The sequence below is a fragment of the Carassius auratus genome, chromosome 33, assembly GCF_003368295.1.
Source record: "Carassius auratus strain Wakin chromosome 33, ASM336829v1, whole genome shotgun sequence".
Classification (NCBI taxonomy): domain Eukaryota; kingdom Metazoa; phylum Chordata; class Actinopteri; order Cypriniformes; family Cyprinidae; genus Carassius; species Carassius auratus.
The window spans coordinates 513191-539664 of NC_039275.1; the positions used below are offsets into that span (position 1 = coordinate 513191).

Below are 26474 nucleotides of genomic sequence, written 5' to 3' on the forward strand. Positions count from 1 at the left end.
TAATTTACACTGCTTTGACTTTTGTTTCAGCACAACATCAAACACACACAAGCAGGAACCAGATAATATGAGAAAAAAAGCATGAAATGAGCATATGAAAGAAAAATAAGAGACATTTCTATGTGTGTTTGATGTTGTTTAAAGTCAACACGAAATCAAAATGACCCTGTGTATTTAATTAGTGTTCCCTGTCTGTTTGCTGAAGGAAAGTGATTTCTTTGGTGGATAAAACAAAAACAAAAAACATTTTATATGTTTCCTCACACAAAACACAGAGTGAAGATGTTACGTTACGTAAATGTTACAATGTTACATTTTATCATCTGTTCAGTTCGCTTTTCGCAAAGCAATTTCAAAATGTAACAAAATGGGTTTATGGAAGTCAAATGTGGGTAAAACTGCTAATGTAGAAAATATAAATAAACAGGTAAAAAAAAGATAAAATAAAATGCACTGTATAAATAAAAAAAATTAAGAGCGGTAATCTAACTGTATTAAAAAGTAACACTGGAACAATTTAATAGCATGATTATGTTCACTTTATTTTTTTAGTTTCATATTTTTACTTTATTTTATATAATAATATTAACAAAAATAGTCTTGCTATGGATTATTTTAATCTTATTTTAATTCATGGATGTTCCTAATTCTTAAAAAAATTACAATAAAATAAAGTTTGAATATTGTTGTGGATAAAGTGCTTCAAAATATTTGTAATATTTCAAAATAAACTAACATTTTTAAAATTACAGTCTTTCTATAATATTTCTTACATATAAAAAACTAAAATTATAAAAAATAATATACTTATTAAATAATAATATAACAAATTATTTATTGTATGCGTGTATATGTAACAAAATAATGAAATATGTAAAAATAAAATGAAAATATGAAACTAAATAAATAAAGTGAACATGACAATCATGCTATTAAATTGTTCCAGTGTTACTTTTTAATACAGTTGGATAACTTCTCTTAATTTTTTTATATACAGTGCATTTTATTTTATTTTATTTACTATTTTTTTACCTGTTTATTTATATTTTCTACATTAGTGGTTTTACCCACATTTGACTTGCATAAACCCATTTTGTTACATTTTGAAATTGCTTTACGAAAAGCGAACTGAACGAATGATAAAATGTAACATTGTAACGTTTACGTAACGTATTGTAACGTCATCACTCTGTGTTTTGTGTGAGGGAACTCTCACTGTGTGCATGTGCCGTTCCTCTTGACCCCTCACCTCTGGATTTGGCCGGTCCTTTCCTCCCTCTGATATTTTCATTCGCACCGCGGCTAAATTAATTACACCGATCTGCTTTCGGACCGCGAGTGCTGTGTATTGATTCCCGGCGGATGGAGGCGCACTTCTGCGTGAAGCCCTGGAGAGCGGCACTTAGCCGGGTTTGCTCCAGCTGAATAAACGGCTCGTGTGGAAAAGCTATTTGAGAGGCTCTGTTTAGCAAGTAGCTAATGTAATAATATAAAGTGATTCCTAAGCGGCGCTCCCCTGAACCGCTAACACAAGACTCACTGTGATCAGAGAGAGAGGCTGCTCGTTCTTCATGAGCTCAGCTTACTCTTTCTCTTGAGCCTCACAACTTTTTGAGCTGGGAGAGATACACACACACACACACATACACACACTAGTGGTCAAAAGCGGTATTTTCAGCATCATTACTCCAGTTTTCAGACGGGAGGCTGTTCGATCCGATATAACGGCTCTCAGGTTCAGTAGGATATACTGAACATATATATACATATACATCTTTATATATTTAGAATTCTAACTACATATTCATAATTTACATATATAATTACATTTTTATATTTATATTCTGATTTATATGTTTTCAGACTTGCCAATAGATCTTCTTATTTATACATATATTAAATTAAATATATATTATCCACAATTTACATTCGCATATTTAGATTTTATATCATAATTTCCTGTTTAGTGCTTCATACTGTGTGTACACACACAGTGCATTTATTAAAAATATAAATATTTTCTAACAATATTTATATAAAAAATACTGATCAAAACTTTTAAACGTATATTGTTAGAATTCGAATGATTTCTAAGGATCATGTGACACTGAAGACTGGAGTAATGTGTTATTTTGCTTTGCAATATTATTTCAACATTTTTACTCTTTTCTGTTTTTATTTTATTTTATTATTTTTTAAAATGAAATCAATGCACCCTCGGTGACCAGAAGAGACTTCTTTAAAAAAACAAACAAACAAAAAGATGCTGGCGTTCACGTCCTGAAATGCGTTCGTTCGTTATAGCGGCGCAGGAGGGATTTCTCACTGAACGAGGAGAAATTAATTTCATGCTTTCTAATAAGCTCAGGTTTTCCCTCATGAGCATGCGGCACCTAAACCATTGTCAATATTTCTTCTGTATTCATAACTGTTTGTTTAACATGCCTTTAATTAGGCGCTCCTATTGAAGGCTTTAATTGCTTATTAAAATTCTTTTGCTGTTCGGAAAGCCAGAATCGGGATTATTTTCATGCGGGATCTCACATGAGGAGAATTTGTTGGGGTTCTTGAGCACAGAGGGACCGAGAAGTTAATTTGTCAGAGTAAAGTAAATTAAAGGCATCGCTGGTTAAAGCGCAACGTCTCGCTGGAGATTTGTGCTGAAATGCTAAAGTTTTGGAGCTTATTAACTGTTCTTTATTCGTCCTTTAAATGTCAAAGATGAAAGAGAATCTGATTGTGAAGTTTTATCTGAAGACATAAATACTCACATGATGTCTGATTTTGTTTTACGGCGTTGGATATCAAACCTCCAAACTCTAGGGGGCGATAGAGATTCCTAAACTCTTAACTAATTATATAAGACAACAGATTAAGCAAATTTCTTGTGACATTGTTCAGTACGTAATGTACTTTCATTGCATGGCTAATTATATTTGCATTGCGCTATACTACTATTTTTGAGGCTGTCAAGTCATATTTATTTCTAACGCGCTACATATAATACAGTTTCAAAGTAGCTCCACATAAAAAAAAAAGAAAGATAAATGTTAATGCTGCACAATCTATCAATTTTTAAATGCTTTGTTGCATTTTAGTTTTGGAAATCCTGTGTTTTAAAATAAAATAAGAAATACGTTTTAAATCAGATGCAAAATTGCAATTCAAATTTGAATGTAACAGTTCTAAAAAAAATTTTTTAATAAGTTAAAATTCATTATTAAATATTCCTTAAATAATTTTTACATTATTAATAGTTTTTAATGTTAGCTGATGAAAAAAACAGTTGTTCATAATTTATTAATCAATATAAGTATTTCGTAACCATTCTAAAATATATTCCATTATGAAATATAAGATTCTTAAATATAAATAAATTCATAAATTAATATAAGTATTTCATATGCATTCTAAAATATATTCCATATCTAAATATAAGAGACTTATAAATAAATATATTAATTAATATAATTATTTCATATGCATTCTAAAATATATTCCATTTCTAAATATAAGATACTTAAATATAAATAAATTAATAAATGTAAGTATTTCATATGCATTCTTAAATTGTTCCATTTGGAAATATAAGATACTTGAATATAAATAAATTAATAAATTAATATAATTATTTCCTATGCATTCCAAAATATATTCCATTTCTAACTATAAGAAACGTAAATATAAATACATTTATTAATTAATATAAGTATTTCATATGCATTCTAAAATATATTCCACTTCTAAATATAAGATATTTCAATCTAAATTAATTAATTAATATAATTATTTCATATGCATTCTAATATATATTCCATTTCGAAATATAAGATATTTAAATATTAATAAATTAATATAATTATTTCATATGCATTCTAAAATATATTCCATTTTGAAATATAAGATATTTAAATATAAATAAATTAATATTATTATTTCATATGCGTTCTAAAATATATTCCATTTCGAAATATAAGATATTTAAATATAAATAAATTAATAAATTAATATAATTATTTCATATGCATTCTAAAATCTATTCCATGTCTAAATATAATGTAAGATACTTAACAATAAATAAATAAATACATAAACTATTCCATATTCATTCTGGAAAATATTCTGTGTAAATTAAAGGAGATAAAGTCCCAGATGAATGTCTCTCAGGAATCACTGCAGGGTTTCACGATGTCTCTGCAGAAAAGCCCAGGACAGAGTCTGATGTGATGTAGTGAAATACTGTGTTTCTGTCAAACCGTGAATCAGCCGCGGCTCGTTAAACGACTCCGTTTCTTACCGTCAGCCGACGCATTTGTCATCTGCTCTGATGTTTTTCATTAAGTGACATTTATAACAACCTGCAGAAATGAAGATGTATTGCAGGCCTCGCTGGGGCACAAACAGGAGATTCATCATTTTTCTGCATGTGTTCAGGGACGTCACGTCAACAGCTCCATTAAAGCAGGTGCTTCGCTCTCAGTTCATCATTAGAGCCAGAGTTCAGCCCAAAATCAACAGATCTGTCATCATTTTCTCACCCGCACCCATATGACTTCCTCTCTTCAGCAGAGCACAAAAAGTGCGTTTCTCAAGAATATAATGCCAACTCTTTTCGATATAATAAAAGTGATCGAGGACAGAGGCTGTCGAGCTCCAAAATAAAGATATAAAATAAAAAAGAAAGAAATATGAAGTAATAAAAACAGTTGTTCATAACCATTCTGCAATATTTTCCATGTGTAAATAAAATAAAATATGATTGCCAAAAATACATACAATTAATTAAATAACATTTGTTGAATATAGATGAACAGTAAATATATTTATAACAATACCATAATATTATTAAGTATAATAATACTACAAGTAATATTTTTATTATTATTAAATTATTAAATTATTGTATTATTGTTTATTATTATTATTATTATTATTATTATTATTATTATTATTGTATATATATATATATATATATATATATATATATATATATATATATATATATATATATATATAATTCTAATAAATATTTACATTGTTTATATTTTAAATGTAAATAAAGTTAACATTTTTAAATAACAAATAGCCAGCAAACTAATACATATTATAATTTTAATTGAATAGAAATTTATAATAAATGTATAATAACTAATGTAAAAATATTACGACTTAAATATATTTTTATTTTACAATAATTATTTTATAATACTGTACATATTTGGAAATTTACAAAAAAAAACAATTTGTTTATTTAACTTTTTTAACTTATTTGGAATTATTTTTAGTCATGGAATATATTGCATAAAGGATAAAGAATATAATCCTGTTTTTGTTTGTTTGTTTATTTAAATTTAATTTATTACATTATATTATTTAATTGGTTTGTAGTTCTATTCTGTTCTGTTCTATTCTATTGTCTGCCTGTAAATGAAGCCTGCGGTTTGTCTGGAGGATGAGTGATAATCATCTTCTCTGACGAGGTCAGGAACGCAGTCCGGCTCTGGATCTCTCTCGTCTGCTCACAGCTGTAAATAGGTGCTATGATGTAGAACGTGAAGTGAAGAGCTGATAATGTGGCAGGTTATCTGACGCTCTTCATCGTGTCTCTGCAGGAGGCAGGACCCAAGCACCAGATCGTTTATCACGTTTAACACTCTCTGTCAGAGATACACTCATATTCAGCGCTGCAGTGGAGTCACTTTGAGTTGACTCTGAATCATCTGCCTGAAGTGATTCGTTTCAACGAACTGCAATAAGTGATTCCGTTAATGAATCTTTTAGTTGTTGTTGTTTTTTTGTAAAATGTATTTATTGATAAACTTGGTTGTTTGTAAATGCATATATACAAATTTAATAATCATCAAATTTTATATATATAAAAAATACCAATAAATGTATATATTTTATATTATTTTATTGTAACTATTTAATGATAAAATAGTTAATAAGGAATAAATTAATAATCAAACTAATTAATTATAATTAACAATGTGCATTTATTTACTAACCAAGCAATTCATTCATAAATTAGCTGTTAATGAAACATTGTTTTTAATTAATTTAAAATATATTTGTTTTGTTTGTCATTATAAAGAACTGCACTAACGGCTCATTTCATGAATTAATGCACTGTTAATGAATCTTTTTGAATGTAAAATGTGTTTGTTTATAAATTCAAATTGCAAAATAAGAAAAAAACTATAATAAAAATCATTATAATGTATTTATTATTCATTTACATTAACAATTTTAATTATTTTAGAATTTAAATAAAAATGTTTATTTATTCTTTGTTATAAAGAACTGCACAAACCAATTACTTGAGTGAACTGAATCGTTAAATTAGTGTGTTTTTCAATGCATTTATTTATATATTTATTTATTTTAATTAGTGTATTTATATCTCATATATAGAGCTCCATTAACGGAGCTGAACTCATTAACAAACGCTCATTATTGAATCACAGTGCATTTCTTTTTAATGAATTTAAGCTGTATTTATTCAGTCATTAAAAAGAACAGCAAGTCATTACCAAGTGGTTCATTAACGAACATTTCTTTTGAATGATTCACACACACCAGTTGAATCAGACTGAATTCTTTGGTTTGAACTGATTCACTGAATCAAATGACTCACTCACAGGGAGTTTGTGGCTCGTTTGAGACGTCAGTGTAATTGTTGTAGTTTTGTTGGTATATTTGTGCTGTTGCATCTCATGATATTACAGTGGTATTTTAATTAGGAAAACACATTATGCATCTCGTCCTGAGAGCTGTTAGTGAATCTGCTCTCTGTTGACTGTTGGGTTTCCGTCTTTTAGCCGTATCTGCTGCATCATCCTGTACTCTGTGGCACGTTTCGATCAGATGCTTTTATTCTAAGAGCTGCTTTAATGTTGGAAGAGTGAATGTCTCGTGTGTCTCTTTTCGTTTAGCTGGAATGCATGATGCTGCTCAGTTGTCTGTGAGAAATAAGTCACACTTAATGTTTCTAATGCAATATTAATATGCATTTAAATATACATTTATAAATAAATGTACATAATATTTTCGGTGACAGTTTGCTATAAGGTTCATTAGTTAACATGAACTCAAAATGAACAATACTTCATTCATTTTAGTTTGTTAATTTCAAAATTTACTAATGCGTTATTTAAATCAAAATCTGTGCTTGTTCACATCAGTCAATCCACTGTGAATTAACATGAAATAAGAGTGTACATCTGTATTTTCATTAACTAATGCGAACAAAGATGAATATATATTATATAATGTGTTACCATATTTTCTGTTGGTATTTATTTTTAAATTAAATTAATTTACATTTAAAATGTAAATAATAATGATAATAATAATAATAATAATAATAATAATAATAATAATAATAATAATATATTTATATGACTTATACCTTTGATTTATTTACTTTTATATATAAAGTATTTTATAATTAAACATTTTACATTTAAACGTTTTAAAGTTAATTATATTCATTACTTTTAAAATTTAAATAATCATTTTATAATTTTTTTACAACACAAAAAATGTACACATTACTTATATTTATTAATTTATACGATTATTCAAGTAACATTGTGCATAGTTATTTATTTAATTTAGATACTATTTTTCTAAAATAAATAAAATATAAATTATTTTTTTATGTAAATTATATATTTATAACATTATATAAATAATATTTGTAATACTCATTATTATAAATGTAAGTATTATTAATTTATATTACATTAACCTTTTCACACTTGAGTATATTATATATTGAGAATATTGCTTGAGTTTTTTAGGTGACTGTAATATTACAATGTATCACCTTGTTGTTTCCAATGGCAACACCTCTTGCTTGCCAAATGAAACACAGCAGCCACAAAAGCGGTGAATGAGTGATGTATCACTTTTGTTTCATAATAGTTTTATTTAAAATATTTATTTCATTAAATAATATATATAATATTTCATTTTTATTCAAAATATTCACAAACATGCTAATTATATTATAAAATATTTGCTATTCTGATTCTCTAATACGTGCATGTAAATGTATTTGGTGTTTTAAACACCGTTATAATGTCCATGTTAGTTAATCTGTAATGGGTAATGTTAGTTCATGCTGAATGCGAGCTTTGGGATTTACAAACACGTATATTTATCCTCTCCTGCCATTAAATTAAGTTTCAGGGGGAAGAATAGAGTAAACTTTATTGTTAAGTACACTATCTGTATATGATATCAATAAAACATGTTGTCAAATTATATTTGTAAGGATCACAGGACCCTCAAGTTTTATTAAGTTTGGAGTGAGACTATATCACTCAGTTATTCACAGCAGTGCTCCCTTCTCTCAAGTTCAGCAGTTCAATTTGATCTATTGTTCATAATTGAACAGCACAAATAGAAATTATAACAATTGGTAAATCTGATTAAAGACAGACAAATTCATCCAAATAAAATAAGTAGTTTTATATAATTCAGAAATACAAATGTATGAAACATTTAAATACAAATAAATAATGAAATACATCTCTAGTTTCCGGTTTCCAAAGCTACGCAGTTGGACAGTTTTTGGCCGTGTCAGTAATGATTTAGCACAAATTCGACTGTATTCCACCAACATCAGCTCTCACTGTCTAGTAACGGACATGCTTGCAGCAGGATCATGTAATTTACACAGAAACAACTAATCATCAAATCAAATTATCCCTTATTTCTCAGTGTGAGAAACACAAGGTGTGGCATGTGAACTGGTTAAAATGCATGTGTCTCACAGTGAATGTGTAAGACTTGAGAGCCTTGGGAACGTTATTGCTGCTTCCATATACATCAGTATGTTTTTACATAGGGGTCAACCGATTATCGGCACCGATATTGAGCTTTTTTTATGGTTATCGGTCATTTTGATAACTGTTTTGCCGATAAAATAATTGAAAAGTAGTTTTTGTTAGAGCCCTCGTTATTCTTAATTTTAATTTTTACACCTGACATACATATATCGGTTCGAAATAGCGGTTATCAGTGTACTTGAGCTGTAATAATCAGTATCGGTATCAGCCCTGACCCCTAATTTTACCAGCTATAATTTTATTTTTTTACTAGATCTTATGTGTCTTTTAAAAGTCTGAAACTTAAAATAAACATTATGTTGTTGAAAGCAATGAATAATTGTGATTAATATGATGTCTCTGGCTCAGAGTGGATAATATTTGTTAATATTATTATTATAAACATGTATATTACTCATTGATGTTGGATTTATTGGATAGTTAGAGGTGCAAAGCATGCATGTACCTCCCTCATTGTGACTGGTGGTGCAGTGGGGAATTATGGGATGCCAGCAGTGGCGTCTAACGTGTGTAATTGCAGTGATGGAGATGTAATTGTGCAGTGAAGGTCACAGCAGTTCTCTGCAATTAATGCAGTGCAGACAAAGAGAATCAAACAAGTCATAATATTAATTTAATTCTCTGCATATTCCTCAAGGCAGGAAAATGGGCTCATTATATTCAGTGTCATATCTCTGCTCAGCGTCCATGTTCCTCATAATGATACTGGGAATTATTACAGTGCTGATTGAGGTGTGTGTGTGTGTGTGTGTGTGTGTGTGTGGGTGGGGGGTTAATTCTGTTTGTCCATTTAGATTTTTTCAGCTCAATATCACATTCATGTTTCAGACTAACACACATTTGTAGTGTTTTGTTGCTTCAATTCATAATTTGAAGTTGCTTTCAGTGATTCCATGAATCCTTTTGCAGATAATGTGTTTGGATATTTACATTTTGATAAAGATTTAAGTAATAGAAAGGTAAATTTTTATTTAAATTCTCTGCAGTAGTTTGTTCTGGTAGTCATTCTGTTTTTTTATGCTTTACTCCGGCATCAGCGTGTGTGATCGGGACAGATTTAGTCACACTCTTCTGCTGATCGAATCATGTCTCTTATGAGCTCGTCGAATCGCATTGGTCACAGTCCTCGTCACGCTTCTACTGTACTGTACCGCATGTATTCTCAAACTGTGTGTGCATGCGTGTGTGTTTGTAGGGCCCCTAGACTGGGGTTAAAATAGTCATAAATGTGGCTAAATTACACCATTTATGACTTTATTATACACTCATCTCACCAAGGCTGCATTTAGAAATAATTTATAACGTATATGTCTTCTGACACTTCTTCCAAAATATTGAGATACAGATTTTTCTATTTTCCTAAGCTGTAAGTCCAAACCATCAGAATTAAAACCAAAAACATCTTGCAATATTTCAGTTTGTGTGCAATGAATCTAGAATATAAGAAAGTTAGCTTTTTTTTATTTAAATTACAAAAAATAAAGACCTTTTCCATGTAATTCAAATATATGTACACACACACATATATAGTCACACACCCACATACACCCCTACTAAAAATGACAAAAACAAAAGTACTAAAACTTTAACTAAAATGAAAATGGAAAATATAAAAATATAAACATTCAAAATATTAATAAAGTATCTAAGTGATACTAAAATAAGGCTGGTGTTCATGTATGGAGTGAATGTGTCATTAATCCACTTGCATAATTTAATATAAATAATAAATAGATACATTACTAATAACAGACATACAATTATTTAAATGTAAAATATTTTTTATATAAATACAATTAATAAATATTCATATAAAATAAATATATACATTTATTAATCTAATTTCTTATATAAATGTTAAATGTATTTTTGTATAAATGTATAAAAAAATATAAACTATTATTACTAAATTATTATTTACATTTTAATTTGATATAAATTAATAAAAATACTCTCACACACATAGGCAACTACTTAAAAATGACAAAAAACACAACAATAGTCCTAAAACTAAGTAAAATGAAAAATATAAAATAAAAAATCTTAATAAAGTATCTCAGTGATAGTAACGAAGGCTGGTGTTCATGTATGGCGTGATTGTGTCACTGGAGTCTTTTGTTTAGTTTGGTGGTCAAATCAGTCATCTGTCCAGACTGTAATCATGATCTCTGCCGGATGATTGGAGCGTCCCGTCCTGCTGTCGTCCCGTTTGAGACTGGTTTCAGATCCGTGCGTCAGCGGGAAGGAATCCTAGCGATGGTGGTTCATGAATCTGTGACTTGTGTCGTGCGGTGCTGCACTGAACTGTGGGATATAACTCGTGTGGGGCGTCTGCTTTGATGTGGCTTTTATGAGACGCTGTCGATTGAGTCACGTCACATGGTCAGACAGACGTCAAGTGCATCTGTGGTTTAGCGAGATCAAAGTGCTCCTTGAGGTCTATTTAATTTATATATTAAATAGACTTTATTGAATATAAATATATAATATATAAATTACTATTATAGATTTATTATGTATCAGTCCACTGTACACATACATGTATTATAGTAAATTAATACAACATTTTAATTTAATAATTTTAGGTGTAATAAATTTACATTCTATATTATGTAATGGATAAATGAAATATTATAAATAAAATCAAAATAAATGCTCTGATATAAACAAGCAGGCATTAGAAGCACATGGAGGAGTGCAGTCACTCTCTGACAGCAGATGGCGCTAAACTGCAGAAAATGCAGCCTTTACCCTGGAAACCCCATAAATAAAGCAGCGCTACTTTCTAAACATATTTAAATATCTTTAAAAAGACATTCAGATTTGTGTATTTGCTATAATGTTCATCACAGCAACAAATACTTAAGTGTTTAGACTCAATACGTTATTTTATTTATTTATTTATTTTTTGTCATTTTAATCTGGACTACAACATGCCCTAGATATTGTTTGAAATTATTCTTTACTAATTACATTAGGGCTTCATTAGTTAACATAAACTGCCAATGAAAAATTCTTCTGAACATTCATTCGTCTTAGGTATTCCAGTATTAATAACACATTAAAATCTAAAGTTGCAACTGTATTATTTAATAAGCTAACATGAAGTAAGACTTTTTCACCAAGATTAATAACTTGTGTAGCAAATGTAGCTATTGTTCATTGTAAATGTTAATGGTTAACTAATGAGGTCTTATTGTAAAGTGATACCTGTGGGTCTTTTGCACTTTAATCTGTTTAAAATGTTTAACTTGATATATTTTTATATATTTCTTTATTACAGTTCAATGTTCAGTTATGTTTGTTATAAGAAAAAAGTTATTTATCCTATTATACTGTATTGTGACCATTTAAAAAAAAAACTACATTTCAATACCGTGATAATACCGTTTATCGTGATAAAATAATTAGCAATTAATCGCAAGAGGAAAATCTGATACCAGCATATATCCCTACCTTCAATATGAGTCTGAAGCTGCAGGAGATCAGCATTAGCTGATGTTTAGCAGTTTTTGTGTAGATGAAGTGTCATCAGTGCATGTTTACAGACTCAAACGCTCTGTGTGTGTGTGTGTGTGTGTGTGTGTGTTTGCACACAGTGTGCTTATTGACTTACAGCATCATAATGATGTGCGGCACTGAATAATATCTGAAGATGCGCTGATGTTCTCCTGGGGAGGATCCTGATTATCAGTTTAACAATCAACATCACGAATCACTGTCCCGCCGGGGACACGATACGCACATGAATATTGATGTCTCATTATTGTGATCATAACTCACGGCTAATCAAACGCTCTCTGTGTCTCTCCATGTATGGTGACGTTGCTGGCTCTTCTTGACCTCCTCCTCATCTTCCTCATCCTCAGGTAAAAGAGTTTGATTGTAGCTCATATTCAGTCTGCTTTATCTAGTCGAGTCCGTTTTAGGAGTCCAGCATTCATTTGTCTTTGAAAGTTCATGGATGATGATGTTGAATCTGGTTGTGCTTTCGCCGTTTTTTCAGATTTTAACGATTAATTTGAATTTAATGTTTTGCCACGATTTTATTTTTAAAAAATCGAGGAATAGCGATTTGAAATAGAAATATTACCGAACGTTACAATTAGACACTTTGACAATTTGCCAATGATAATAGTAAAGGGAAAAGAATGATCAAAGTGTGACCAGAAGTCGTGTATATAAATACGCACACATACAGTATATATTTGTAAAATATTTACACAATTATATATTTATGTATTCATATTCTTATATATAAATATATTTAATATGTAAACTTAAAATATTTCTTAAATATTTATATGCATGTGTTTGTGTTTATATATACATAAATATACATTGTACACACACACACACATATATTATCAGTGGTGGACGAAGTACACAAGTCAATTACTTGAGTAAAAGTACAGATACATATGGTAAAATATTACTCCAGTAAAAGTAAAAGTACTCCTTTTTCAATTTTACTCAAGTGAAAGTACAAAAGTACTCAATTTTTTATGTACTTAAGTAAAAAAGTACTGAAAGATAGATGTTTGCAATTTTACATAGGCTACTTAAGTTAATTTTATATTAGCACATTTTTTTATAATCCTACTGCTCAAAATACCTGGGATTTTTTTCCAAAATAACCACTATATGGAGTCAAGATATATTTTTGTTGTTGATATGGACTACACTGATGAGAGTAATGTTCACTGTGAAGCTTACACTGTGATGTACCTGAGAGAAAACAGAGATGACCATCTGATTTTCACCAGTAAGAAAAAAGTATTTTAAAGTTAGTTGTTTTACAGAACATCAAAGTTACAGTACAGACCAAAAGTTTGGAAAACTCATACAAAGAGTTTTCTTTATTTTCATGACTATGAAGATTGTAGAGTCACACTGAAGGCATCAAGGGCTATTTGAGCAAGAAGGAGAGTGATGGGGTGCTGCGCCAGATGACCTGGCCTCCACAGTCACCGGACCTGAACCCAATCCAGATGGTTTAGGGGTGAGCTGGACCGCAGACAGAAGGTAAAAGGGCCAACAAGTGCTAAGCATCTCTCGGGGAACTCCTTCAAGACTGTTGGAAGACCATTTCAGGTGACTACCTCTTGAAGCTCATCAAGAGAATGCCAAGAGTGAGCAAAGCAGTAATGAAAATAGTCATAGTCATGAAAATAAAGAAAACTCTTTGAATGAGAAGGTGTGTCCAAACTTTTGGTCTGTACTGTATATATGACATGATAATAAGGCCTGAAGTTAGGAAGAACATTTTAAGGAAAAAAATCAAATAAAAAATTTCATAATGATTTTTTCCTTCTCAAATCTTGTCTGTGGTTTAAAAACACCCCTAGCCAAACGGGGTGCATCTCTTCCCACTTTGATAATTACTGTAGTTACCATGTTCTGAACATCACATCCTTTCTTTTCTAATCAGATGTAATCTATCTATCTATATATATATATCTATATATATATCTATATATATATATATATATATATATATATATATATATATCTATATCTATATCTATATATATATATATATATATATATATATAGCTGAATAAAAATATTTGGACATTTATAAAAATTACATCAACTTAGCACCAACAAGCTTGTTAGCTAGACAGTTAGCATCAGCTAACAATACTTATTTTCAGTACGATGAACATTCATGTCTGTTACTGTCGATAAACAATATAAAAACAGACGTCACATAGGAAATTTTAATAAAACTGTTAACATTACGGCAGCGGGGAATTTGAACATGCATGAGTTATTGTATTTAATCTGTGTTGTTTTAAGGTTTTTTTGTTGTTGTAGTTTTTTTTACCTAAAATTGATATGTCTGCATCGTCTGCACTCGAGCATTTGAGTGGGCTTAAATAGATCTCTCTTTACAACGGATTTAGTTCCCAAACAACTGACAGTTTTGACCTAAATATGATTTTCAGTTACAATAATTAATCCAAAATTTCGACATAACTTACTATTAGCAACATCAGACGCACGCGCGCTCACAAGATCTTACTTCTGGTGACTCGCATTAAACGGTTCATTTAAATAAGTAAGTGGTCGACTGCAGAACAGCTGCAATCGGATCATTCTAATTCGTAAACGAATCGTTTGGTGCGATTCGTGAACCGATTTAAAAGTTTCTTTTGAAAAGACTCAGTTCGTTCATGATGAATCAGACACCGCTTCTGAGTGTCGGAGCACGTGATATAGGGAGTAACGATATGTTTTATGAAATGTAGTGAAGTAAAAAGTACGATTTTATGCTTTGGAATGTAGTGAAGTAAAAGTAAAAGTTGCTCAAAATAAAACTACTCCAGTAAAGTACAGATACTTGAAAAATGTACTTAAGTACAGTAACGAAGTAAAGCTACTCCGTTACTGTCCACCATTGTATATTATGTAAACAAAAGCTTTTATTTTGGATGCGATTAATCGTTTGACAGCACTAATTATTTCTGAACATATAATATGTATAATACATATTAAGGAGACTTGATTCGCAAAGCATTATTAAGAATAAAATATTCTCAAATGATATTTTCTTCTTTTCTAACTTTAGAAAGAAGAATGTTTTTATTATATATATATATATATATATATATATATATATATATATATATATATATAATAAATTAAGGGAAAAAAAATAATATTAATTCTAAAAATCATCAAAAAATAATTTTGTTACACACGTAGTAAATTATATATAAATGTCAGAAATTATGTATGTGTGTGTGTATGTATAATATATATATATATATATATATATATATATATATATATATATTGCAGAACATGAATGTTCAGAAAAAAATAAGCATATAATATAACGAATGAAAATAATATTAATTTAAAATAATATAAATATGATGGAAATGTTTTTTTTTCACATAAAATGTAAAAAAAAAAAAAAAAAAAACTTGAGCGACGCAATTTGCGCTTTTAATTTGAATATGTACAAAGTCTTAGCATGCAACTAAACAGACCTTTCAGAATCTGCAATCAGATCTGATTCTTTAATTCTGATGGAAATCAGTGCATGTGAACGCGGCCAGAATGCTGCATGTCTGAGATCCAGTGAGAGCAGCAGCTGACGTCTGATCTCAGCGCTGATGTTTGGAGATAGTAGCACGTCATCAGCTTCGACTAATTCTTTCCATGTAGTGTAATGTGGGATCGTGTCAGACATGAGCTGACGGACTGATGTCTCTCGTGAGACGCATGTCTCTGGCAGCGTCACACATGCAGCTCTTCATCTGCTGTCAGACGTTTCCCAGCAGGCCGCGCTGCTAATTAACACCACGTCATTGATCCACAGCCAGCCTGCCGCCTCTTCTGATCAATATTAATCATTCACTGTGGTGAAATGAAGCCACAAGTAGCAGAAGTGCGGTTAATGTAGTTGTTAATTTATTGTTTAATACATGACTGCAGATGCTTGCTCATTTCGAATGTCTGACGAGAAACAGAATAATTATAAGAATTATAATAATGTACATTTAAAAAATATATATATTTGATTTTATTATACATGCATAAAATAGTTTTTCATAATATATCATTTTTAAAAAACTAACAAAGGTATTTTTAGTAAATAATTAAATTATTATTTTATTTGAGATGTAATGAATTTAGATTGTACCTTTAATAGACCATAAAATATTGATTAAAATAACTCTGAAATAACAAATAACTCAGCTTTGTTGTAATATTTGGCATTAAAAAATATGTATAGGAAAACTAGTATTGAATATTTTCTAGGAAACTCAAGAGGCGAGAAACCAGCAGTTTTGACTTTCCATTTGGCTTCGGGGTTTTTTTTTTCCTCTCAACCATTTTTGGCCCTTTGATCCTATTGGCTGATGTGATGTGAATCACATGCATGTTCGTCCAATCAGACGAGGGCAGCGCTCTAATCTAACATGCAGAAAGAGCGTCTCTGCAGGATTGGCCCGCGGTTGATCTCCTGACATGCATTCATGGATGTGTTTGCCGTTTGAAGTGTGAGTGTGTGCTGGCAGAGCCGCGGCTCAGGAGTGTGTGTGTGTGTGTGTGTGTGTGTGTTTTCATGCGTGTCAGCAAACACATAAACCCTCTTCACCAGCTAAATGGATTTAAAAAAGTGTTTTTGTGTGTTTTCTCTGTATTTTTTTCTAGTGTGAGTGTAAGATTGTTTGCATTTTGCTCCACAAGAATCTTTAGTTTTTCCCCCCACTTTTTCACAGTCATTTCTGGTTGAATTTCTTTGGTTTTGGAAAGAGAGCAGTCTGATTTAGTGGATCTTGCTCATCTGTTTCTATGTAGTCCAAGATTCAGTGATTACGATCCTGCATTATTTGTAATTTAACCACAAAATAATCGCGCAATACGACTTGGTCAATGCACACACAGAAAGTAACTTCTCAGACAATGCTATACTGGTCAAATATACACACAATAATATCAAAATGCTCATCTAGGCTAATATTCATGTAAAAAACTAAATGTTAGGAACAAAATCTGATATACATGTATTGGACCAGTGCATTATGTCTTAAAGTGACAGCAGCCGAATACACCTGCTGCTATTCATGTCGTTAAAGCAACTGTATGTAGTTTCTCTCTCTCTCTCTCACACACACACACATACATGTTTTCATTTAAAAAAAAATATGTATTTCATTAAAATATATAAGCATCTGTATGTAGTTTTGTGTAGTTTTGCAAAATTAAGAATAAGAATGCTTTCATGAAATAATTTTCCAAATGAGCATTTCAGTTAAGATTAAACGTGAATACAGCCTCAGATCTCATCTTTTCTCTGATCGATATAAAGATGATTATTTATCTTTCCACATGTGATTTTACTTTAGATAGTGCATAAACAGAGTGTGTTAGCACAGGCTTGCATATTAATGTCCTAGATAGTGTTGCTTTTCTTCTTCTTCTTGGATATTTTGATGATATGTTGCCAATAATAAGCTGACAGTGGGCAAATAAACCACAGCATATTCACACATTTGCTGGTATCTTTCTGAACTCATATAGCATCTGCAACAAAAAAGCACTTGGATACATCGGTGTGAATGTCACTCTATTAAATAAAATATATCAAAATTGTCTAAAAAGCGCGCATAAGCACACTGTACAGGTCAGATGTCTCTCTATCTATCTTGTGAAGTGGTGATTCGGTGTGTTTTTTGCAGCGGCTGAATGAGCTTGATTGGTTTTTGTGTGTTTGAGAGCTGCTTTCACATGCACACGCCTCGCCTCAAGGTCACGGAGCGTCTTTCAGTGTTTCTACTCTCTTCTCTTTATTAATGCTGAACTGCTGATCTGTCCTGCTGGGCTTTTTATGCTGGGCTAATGGCACTCTTAACCCCGGGTTGACCAGTGTTTTGCAGCAGTTAATCTGAGTTTGTGGCATTGATAGTGAAGCCATTCAGAGTTGTTTAGCAGCAATCAACCTGTGAGTTTCAGTGTGTGTGTGTGTGAGTAAGTGAGTCTGTGTGAGTGAGTCTGTGCATGTATGAGTGTGTGTGGTTTGGTGTATGTGTGGGTGGGTGCATGTATGCATGCATGTGTGTGTCTGTATATGCGTGTGTGTGTGTGTGCGTGCGTGTATGTGTGTGTGTATGCTTGTGTGTGTGTGTGCTTGTGTGTGCGTGTGTGCATGTGTGTGTGTGTGTGTGTGTGTGTGTGTGTGTGAGTCTGTGCATGTATGAGTGTATGTGTGTGTGTGCGTGTTTTTGTGTGTGTGTGTGTGTGTGTGGTGAGTGCTGGTATGTGTGTGTGTGAGAGAGAGAGAGAGAGAGAGAGTGAGAGTGTGTGTGTGTGTATGCATGTGTGTGTCTGAGTATGTGTGAGTGAGTCTGTGCATTTATGAGTGTGTGTGGTGTGTATATGTATGATGTATGCGCGTGTGTGTATGTGTGTATATGTATGCATGTGTGCGTGTGTGTGGTATATGTATGCGTGTGTATATGTGTGTATTCTTGTGTCTCTGTATGAGTATGTGTGATTGAGTCTGTGCATGTATTAGTGTGTGTGGTGTGTATATGTATGATGTATGCATGTGTGTGTCTGTGTATTTGCGTATGTGTCTGTGTGTGTATGCGTGTGTGTGTATGCGTGTGTGTGTGTGTGTGTGTGTGTGTGTGTGTGTGTGTGTGTATATGTATGCATGTGTGTGTCTGTGTATTTGCGTATGTGTCTGTGTGTGTATGCGTGTGTGTGTATGCGTGTGTGTGTGCGTGTGTGTGTGTGTGTGTGTGTGTGTAGAGGTGATGCTCTTGATTGGCTCCCCAGCGGACGGCAGGAATATTTCAGCTCATCTGATCTGATCTGATGTTCTCCGTCACACACTGATCCTGGAGCAGAAGCGAATGAAATATTAACGCAGCCTCTCTCAGATCTCTCCTCTGCTGCGGAGCAGGTTCCTCCTCCATCTACAACTGTAGAGTTGCTTCAAACCTACAGGATTATTTTTAATTGAACACGAGCACCATAAACGCATGTATTTGCTCTTACAGCTGTGCGTTTGGTTCTGTCATGTTTTGAAGTCACTACAGCTTTTGCTCAGATTTAAGGTTGAGGAGCCCAGTAAACAAGCACCGGAGAGTTTTAAACCACACGTTTTCTTATTGAACGCACCTGTGTAGTTCTGTCTTTATTGTCTTGTAGTTCCTGATGTGAAGTGTGTCACATCTGCATCCAAAAGCAGCCTAATGTTCCTCAATGAGCAGCTGATTTATTATTATTAGGGCTAGGGGGTAGAATTGCTAATCCTAATGATTTTGGAATAAAAGAAAAATCAATCATTTCGACGCATACAATGTATTTTTGGCTATTTCTACAAATATACCTGTGATACATAAGACTGGTTTTGTGCTCCAGCATCACATTAATATACCAACCTATTGAAGTACTGAAATCTGTTTTGTACCTTTGTAATACACTGATAACCACCAAAAGCAGGTGGTGATGAGAAAGTCACATGATGAACCAAAGTTCAAAGCCCATCACAAACAGCTTTTAAATAATAACATTTATAGAAGATGCACAGTGTCATTCACACTCACAAACACTAAACACCATCATGTTAACACATGTGAAACTGAAATAATGTAATAAATATTCATTTAACAACATTAGGGCCCTATTTTAACGATCTAAACGCAAACTGTAAAGCGCACGGCGCAGGTGCCCTCAGTGCATGTCCAAATCCACATTTGCTATTTTAACAGAAAAATGGCTGAAAAGGTGTAACAACCTTTATATACAAAACTGATAAGAAAAAACTGCGAAAAACAGTTATTTAAAAAAAAAAAAAAAAAAAAAAAAATATATATATATATATATATATATATATATATATATATATATATATATATATATATATATATATATATATTATTTTTTTTTTTTTTTATGTATCGCAGTGAATTCTGGGAATTTATGGGTGTTCAGTTGTTAATGCATGGCAATTTATGGTTATTTACTGTAAAAAAAAAAAAAAAAAAAGAGGTATACTACCGTAAAATTACATGTAATGTCCAATACAGTTTTTCACTGTATATAGTAGGGAAATTTACCATTAACCATTTAAAAGGTTTTTACTGTAGCATTTTTACAGTCTTTTACCGTTAAATTCACGGTCATTTTTTACAGTGTACAATCCGTTTTGGATTTGTTTGCATTCTCCTCACTTTATAGATATTACTTTATATACTGCTGCATTGAAATGACTCTTCGCTCTGACTCGGGCTGAAATAAGCATAATGTAACAGCAAACTGTGCTTCAGAAGACTCAACTCGAGGTTTGGCTGATGGCAGAGGATGAATGCATGGCCACACGCCACGACCCCCGTCTGGGGCCGCATTAATGCCTGCATTGTTTGTTTTCGTGTATTTGGCGTACGATGGTAGTGACACGTGCCGGTCTCTCTGTGGGAGGTCAGGCTCTTCCCTCCGTTCATCTGACTCCAGCTGAAGGACGTTATAGATTATGATAAGCAGCTCGTCTCAAGATGTGCCGATGAGACGAGAGGCCGTTCCTGTTTCCCCGGGCTCCATCAGTGTTTGTTTACCCACGGCTCTTTCTGCCGTCTGTCCGACTGTGTCACAGAATACAAAATATTCCAAGGACATGAAGAACATGCAGCTGTATTATTATACACGATGATCCTAGATTGAATTTACACGCACACTGAAAAGAGAATTTTAAGAAATTGCTACTAATTTTCACAGGAAATCGCAAAGCAACAGCAACACTTTATTTAAAGATGTCCTTGTTACACGTTACATGTAATTACTATTATAATAACAATTATGTGTAATCACATGCAAGTTACCTTAGCCATATAGTATGTACGTGTATTTAATTATTATTACCCAGTACTTAAATGTATAATTACAATGTAACAAGGAAACATTGTGTTACAACTGTAACCATAATTTGAAGTTGGAAGACTGAAATTTTATTTTTTTGTAAAACATAATCCAATGGTCTTTGCTGTATTTACAACGTTTGAAAAATATGTGTGTGTGTGTGTGTGTGTGTATCCCAGGGAAACTAACTATTAAACTACATTTAATTCAGCCTGAGATTTATGGATCACTTTAAAAACTTTATACTTTTTTTATGTTAATTAGAAAAAAAAATAATCAGAAAATAAATAATTGTTTTTAAAAAAAATAAAATAACATGTTTATTAAAAAGGAGTTAGTATTTTATCTATATCATAAATGACGAAATGAATGTATTTATTTAATAAATGAATTTGATCATTTTAAGTCAATGAAAAATAAATTAATAAATACAAAGTAGCATGCAAACACATCACTTAGTCATCATGCAGCTACATAATTAATTCTATACCAAAACATTTTTATATTGACCATAAATTGATTATCAGCCATAACCTTTAAAACAATTAACAGATTGTAATTTACTTAAACAAACAAACAGATAAATAGCTATGTCATAAGACCAATAACTATCAGAGAAGTGAATCAGTTTGCTGAAGTTGAATCGGTTCGTTTGTGAAGTGATGTACAGAAACACAATTAAAGCTGAATCTTTCATCACTTTTTTTTCTCCCAAGCCAGAAATCAATTGCTTTCACTCCCAGAATGCAGTGAAATTGAAATTAAACATGACACACAAACACAAACACGAGCACACACACCTGTCTATTCCAGCATAATTCTCTCTTTGCATATTTAGCGCTTCAGTCAGAGGTTCTTTGTGTCTGGTGTCACCCTCACCACGTGAGATTCACACTTTAATTTATTTAGATGAAATTGTGCATTTTGTCCTGCTGTGAAATAATTTGCCATTTTCATCCACTTTTAAAAGCCGTCTCTGTGTGTGTGTTGAATCTGAATGTGTCAGGTCACATGACTCCTCCTGAAGTGACATCACTGATCAAAAGTGACAGTGAAAACATTTATAACGTGACAAAAGATTTTGATTTAAAATAAATGGTGTTCTTGTGACTTTCTTTTCGTCTGTGAATATTAAAAAATAAATTCTATAATAGATTCCACAAAAATATTGTGCAGCACAACTGTTTTCAACATTGATAATAATCAGAAATGTTTCTTCAGCAGGAAATCATCATATTTTCATGATTTCTGAAGATCATGTTGACACTTAAGACTGGAGGAATGATGCTGAAAATACAGCTGTGCATCACATAAATAAATTACACTTTAACAGAGATTCACACAGAAAACCACCATTTGAAATTGTAATAAGATTTTACAATTTTACTATATTCTTGATCAAATAAATTCAGCCTTGGTGAGCAGAAGAGGCTAAATTCAAAACATTACAAAAACTTACTGACTCCAGACTTATAGTTTGAATAATAGTCTATCTACTGAGCTCGTCATTGTGTAGAATAATGTTAATTCTCCTGTGATTATCATGTTTAAACTTGCATGCATATATCGATACGTGTACAAGATGCTTGGAAGAAGACTAGAAGCAACTGTTTACATGGAGTGAACTCTTGTTTCTGGAAGTGGATTATGGGTACTGTAGTTTTTTAATGTACATGATGCTCATTTTTGGTCTGTCTTTAAATGTTACTGCTTATAATCAGTTTCTTTGTATACCAAATTAACCAGATGGTTGGGTTCTATTATATCAGAAACACATTTCCAGACCTTCACCTGCATTAAGCTGAAATCATTTTTGATCGAGTGTCACAGATGCTGTGCATAAAGCTTAACTTGTGAATGAAGGCAGACCTGAGGATGTTTGCCTGGGCTTTTTGAGACGTTATGATGATGCTGTGAGCGATTATCATCTCTTGTCCTTTTCTACATTGTTTCATATATCAAAATTCTCTTCGACTCAATCCATCCTTTGGGTCGAAGTCTTGCGTGTAAATATTTGCGGTTTGTCTGTAATCCGTTGAACTGTCTTCAGTTGCACACAGAGATGCTGTGAGCTGAATACAGATGGAAAGACATCTTATTTTCAAGGACACTGTTATGCAGATGACCTCAGCTGACTTTGGATCAGTTTTGATGGTCACCTGGCAGCTGGTTTTGGTTAATAAAATCTGAGGAACAGCTCCTGGATCAGGTGCACCTCATGTATGGTGGTGCTGAAGTTTGATTTAGTGTTGATCTTTGCGAGATGTGCTTTGGAAAGCAGACGTGTTTGGGAAAGATTTGAAATTATTAAACATGTGGTTTTTGATACTTTCTGAACAAAATAGTAACAACCTGGCAAACACCAGAATAACATACACTGTAAAAGAAAAAAAACAATAAAAAATGATTTACCGATATAATGTTAATATACCAACCTATTGAAGTACTATAATCTGTTTTGTACCTGTGTAAACTGAGTAGCACCAAATGCAGGTGGTGATGAGAAAGTCACGTGATTAACCAAAGCCCATCACACACAGCTTTTAAATACTTACACACATAGAAGATACACTGTGTCATTCACATAAACACTTATCACCATCATGGTGACTCATGAAACTGAAATATGCAATAAACATTAATTTCACAACATTATATGTAACATACAACCCTAATAAACATAACAGATAAGAAAAACATAAGAAACATAGTTATTTCAAAAGAAAAAAAACCCATCAAATTCAAACAAAATTGTAAATGCAACTCTTTAAATCAAATTTAACTTGGCCAGTTAGAGTTAGTGGAGTCATTTCTATTTATTCGTTTGAAGTTTACTTTGCAATTAGTGCTGTCAATCGATTAAAAAAAATTAACTAATTAATCGCACAATTTTTTAAAATTAATCGCGATTAATCGCAATTAAAAGACTGAAACTTTTTGGATATGTAAATGTAAAATGTAAATAATTAATGTAAACTCAAGACAAAGAAACTATTTAAATTCAAAATATGATTGTTTATTGGAATTTTTGTTTAACTTGTAACACAGATTTTCTCATGTAAACAACATACCTGCAATAAACCATCAATATCCTCCAAATTAACTGTTGGCTTGAAAGCCATATTTATTACAGAAATAAAAACACAGGCATGTAAGTACTATTTGAATTTCAAAACAATCAATGCCAATAAAAAACAAAAATGATTTCCATGTTGAATTCTAAGTGGACTGCAAAAAAATTCCAAAGTATACTCATTGCCAGTGCTTTAAGTGGGCCAGTACGAACAGGTACTCAGTACCGCCACTTCCAAATATAGCTCTTGAGCGTACCGCCACCTCACCGTGCGCCCAGAACGTGCTTGTAGCGTACCGGTACGCTCATTTGGACATCTGTTTTAATAGAGGTTTTAATCTTTTACCTGCACTGCCGATTTTCAGAGCGCCCTTCACAATGCAAGCTTCCTAATTCATCCCACCCAGAGCAGAAACTACATTACCCATTCACCCTTAAGTTATACAAGTGAATAGCGCATGTGTCGCTTTCCCACTGTTTAGTGTCAACAACTCAACGTGGCCGGAGAAGGTGTGTGAAACTCGTTGTGAGTTATACTAAAGCAAAATCTTGAGTATTTATTGTCTGATAAACATTACAAACTGTCTGCGGAGGTTGAGTCGTCCTGCAGCCCCCGCTGGCTGTTCATTGGCTGCAGCATCTTTTTTCTAAGTTCTAAAAAAAATACCGTAGACGGCAAGGCACAAATTTAGATATTAATTTATCTAATTAATCTATAGCCTATGCACAAAGACAATATGATCTTTTTGTCCCCTTTTTGTTTTAAAGCTTGATGAAGAGAGAGAGCGCAAGTTGCTGCAGCTGGAGGAGGACAGTGATGCACGTGCACAGGAGTGATTGACAGCTCGCGGCACTGTGTACAAAAAATACTCCGCTACACAATTATTTCGTTATTTTCTTTTAAGCTTATTAACGTTAGTGTTACAGAAAGGTCTGATTTAGGCACTGTTACAGTCATTGTTTTTTTTTTTTTTTTAAACAATGACATTTGAGTTCATGATTTTAATGTTGCTGTTTCTTGTGGCAGACTAAATGAAGAGTAATGTTTCTTGTGGCAGACTGAAGAGTAATCCGGCAAAGTTTTATACTGAAACTTTCCGTCTAAAAGTCCTTCCTTGGTCTTATCCATATTTCTTTGCACGTTGAACACACATAGGCCACAACTGGAAATAAAAAAAAAACTGCAACCGCGTTAATTGCGTTATTTTTTTTTAACGCGTTAAATATTTCAAATTAATCGAATGCGTTAACGCGCTAATTTTGACAGCACTATTTGCAATACTTGAATACATTTTACTCAGTCTTCATCTGTATGTTTTACTCAAACAATGTTGCACAAGGTAGCAAAATGTACCTCAGTAAAAAAAATCAAGCAATCATTTTTTACCTGGTTTATCCAATGTTAAAATCTCTGTTCTGCAAATCTATTCAAATATTAACTATATTATCTTTACCCTGTTCACCTGTGGTGTCTTGCCTTAAAAAGGTGAAAAAACATGACGAGCATTCATTGCACCACAAATACAGAAAACATGATTTCACAGACACGTTATGTAGGAACAGAAATGTATTCTGCAAAAAGAGCTGAAGGCTGTTTTCTGCTGATGTGTTCTCAGACATTTAAAGAGTCGTTTAGGACATATGTGAATGTCTCCAGGTATCTCAGTTGCTCAAATGTCATTTACTTGAACAATGTGAGAAACAGAACACTTAAAAAGAGACTTCATTGTAATTACCAATGATTGCAATCACCAGCAGCAGTGTGTGTGTGTGTGCTCACGCCTTGCTTAGGTGTGATTATTACAGTCATGATCATAATTAACATTACAGCTATTTACACTTCAGCAATTAACACCATTTAATGGCTTTACTAATGCGTGTGATTCATTCTGCTGCATAATAATACCAGAAATTATGTTGTTTGCTGGTATTTTCACTTTGCAGTCATTTACTTTTGTGACAAATATGAGGAAAGTCTTTTTGTCCTGAAATGGCGAGAGTTTGATTTCCCTTCTGTGTTCCAGTCATCATGTAGAACAAATCTGAGCAAAGCGAGCTGAAATTGAAAAGCTCTGCCTCGCGTCAGGCTGGAATTAGTTTATTAGCATCTTAGAAAATCGACTTTTAAATCCATTTTTGGTGGGAAATGACTTTCCGGG

At 32.1% G+C, this 26474-nt stretch overlaps 1 pseudogene; it reads left to right on the forward strand.

Moving 5' to 3' along the window:
• Positions 1 to 5651, forward strand: part of LOC113052806 (F-box/LRR-repeat protein 17-like) — a 70557-nt pseudogene extending 64906 nt beyond the window's left edge.
• The last annotated feature ends 20823 nt before the right edge of the window (positions 5652 to 26474 follow it).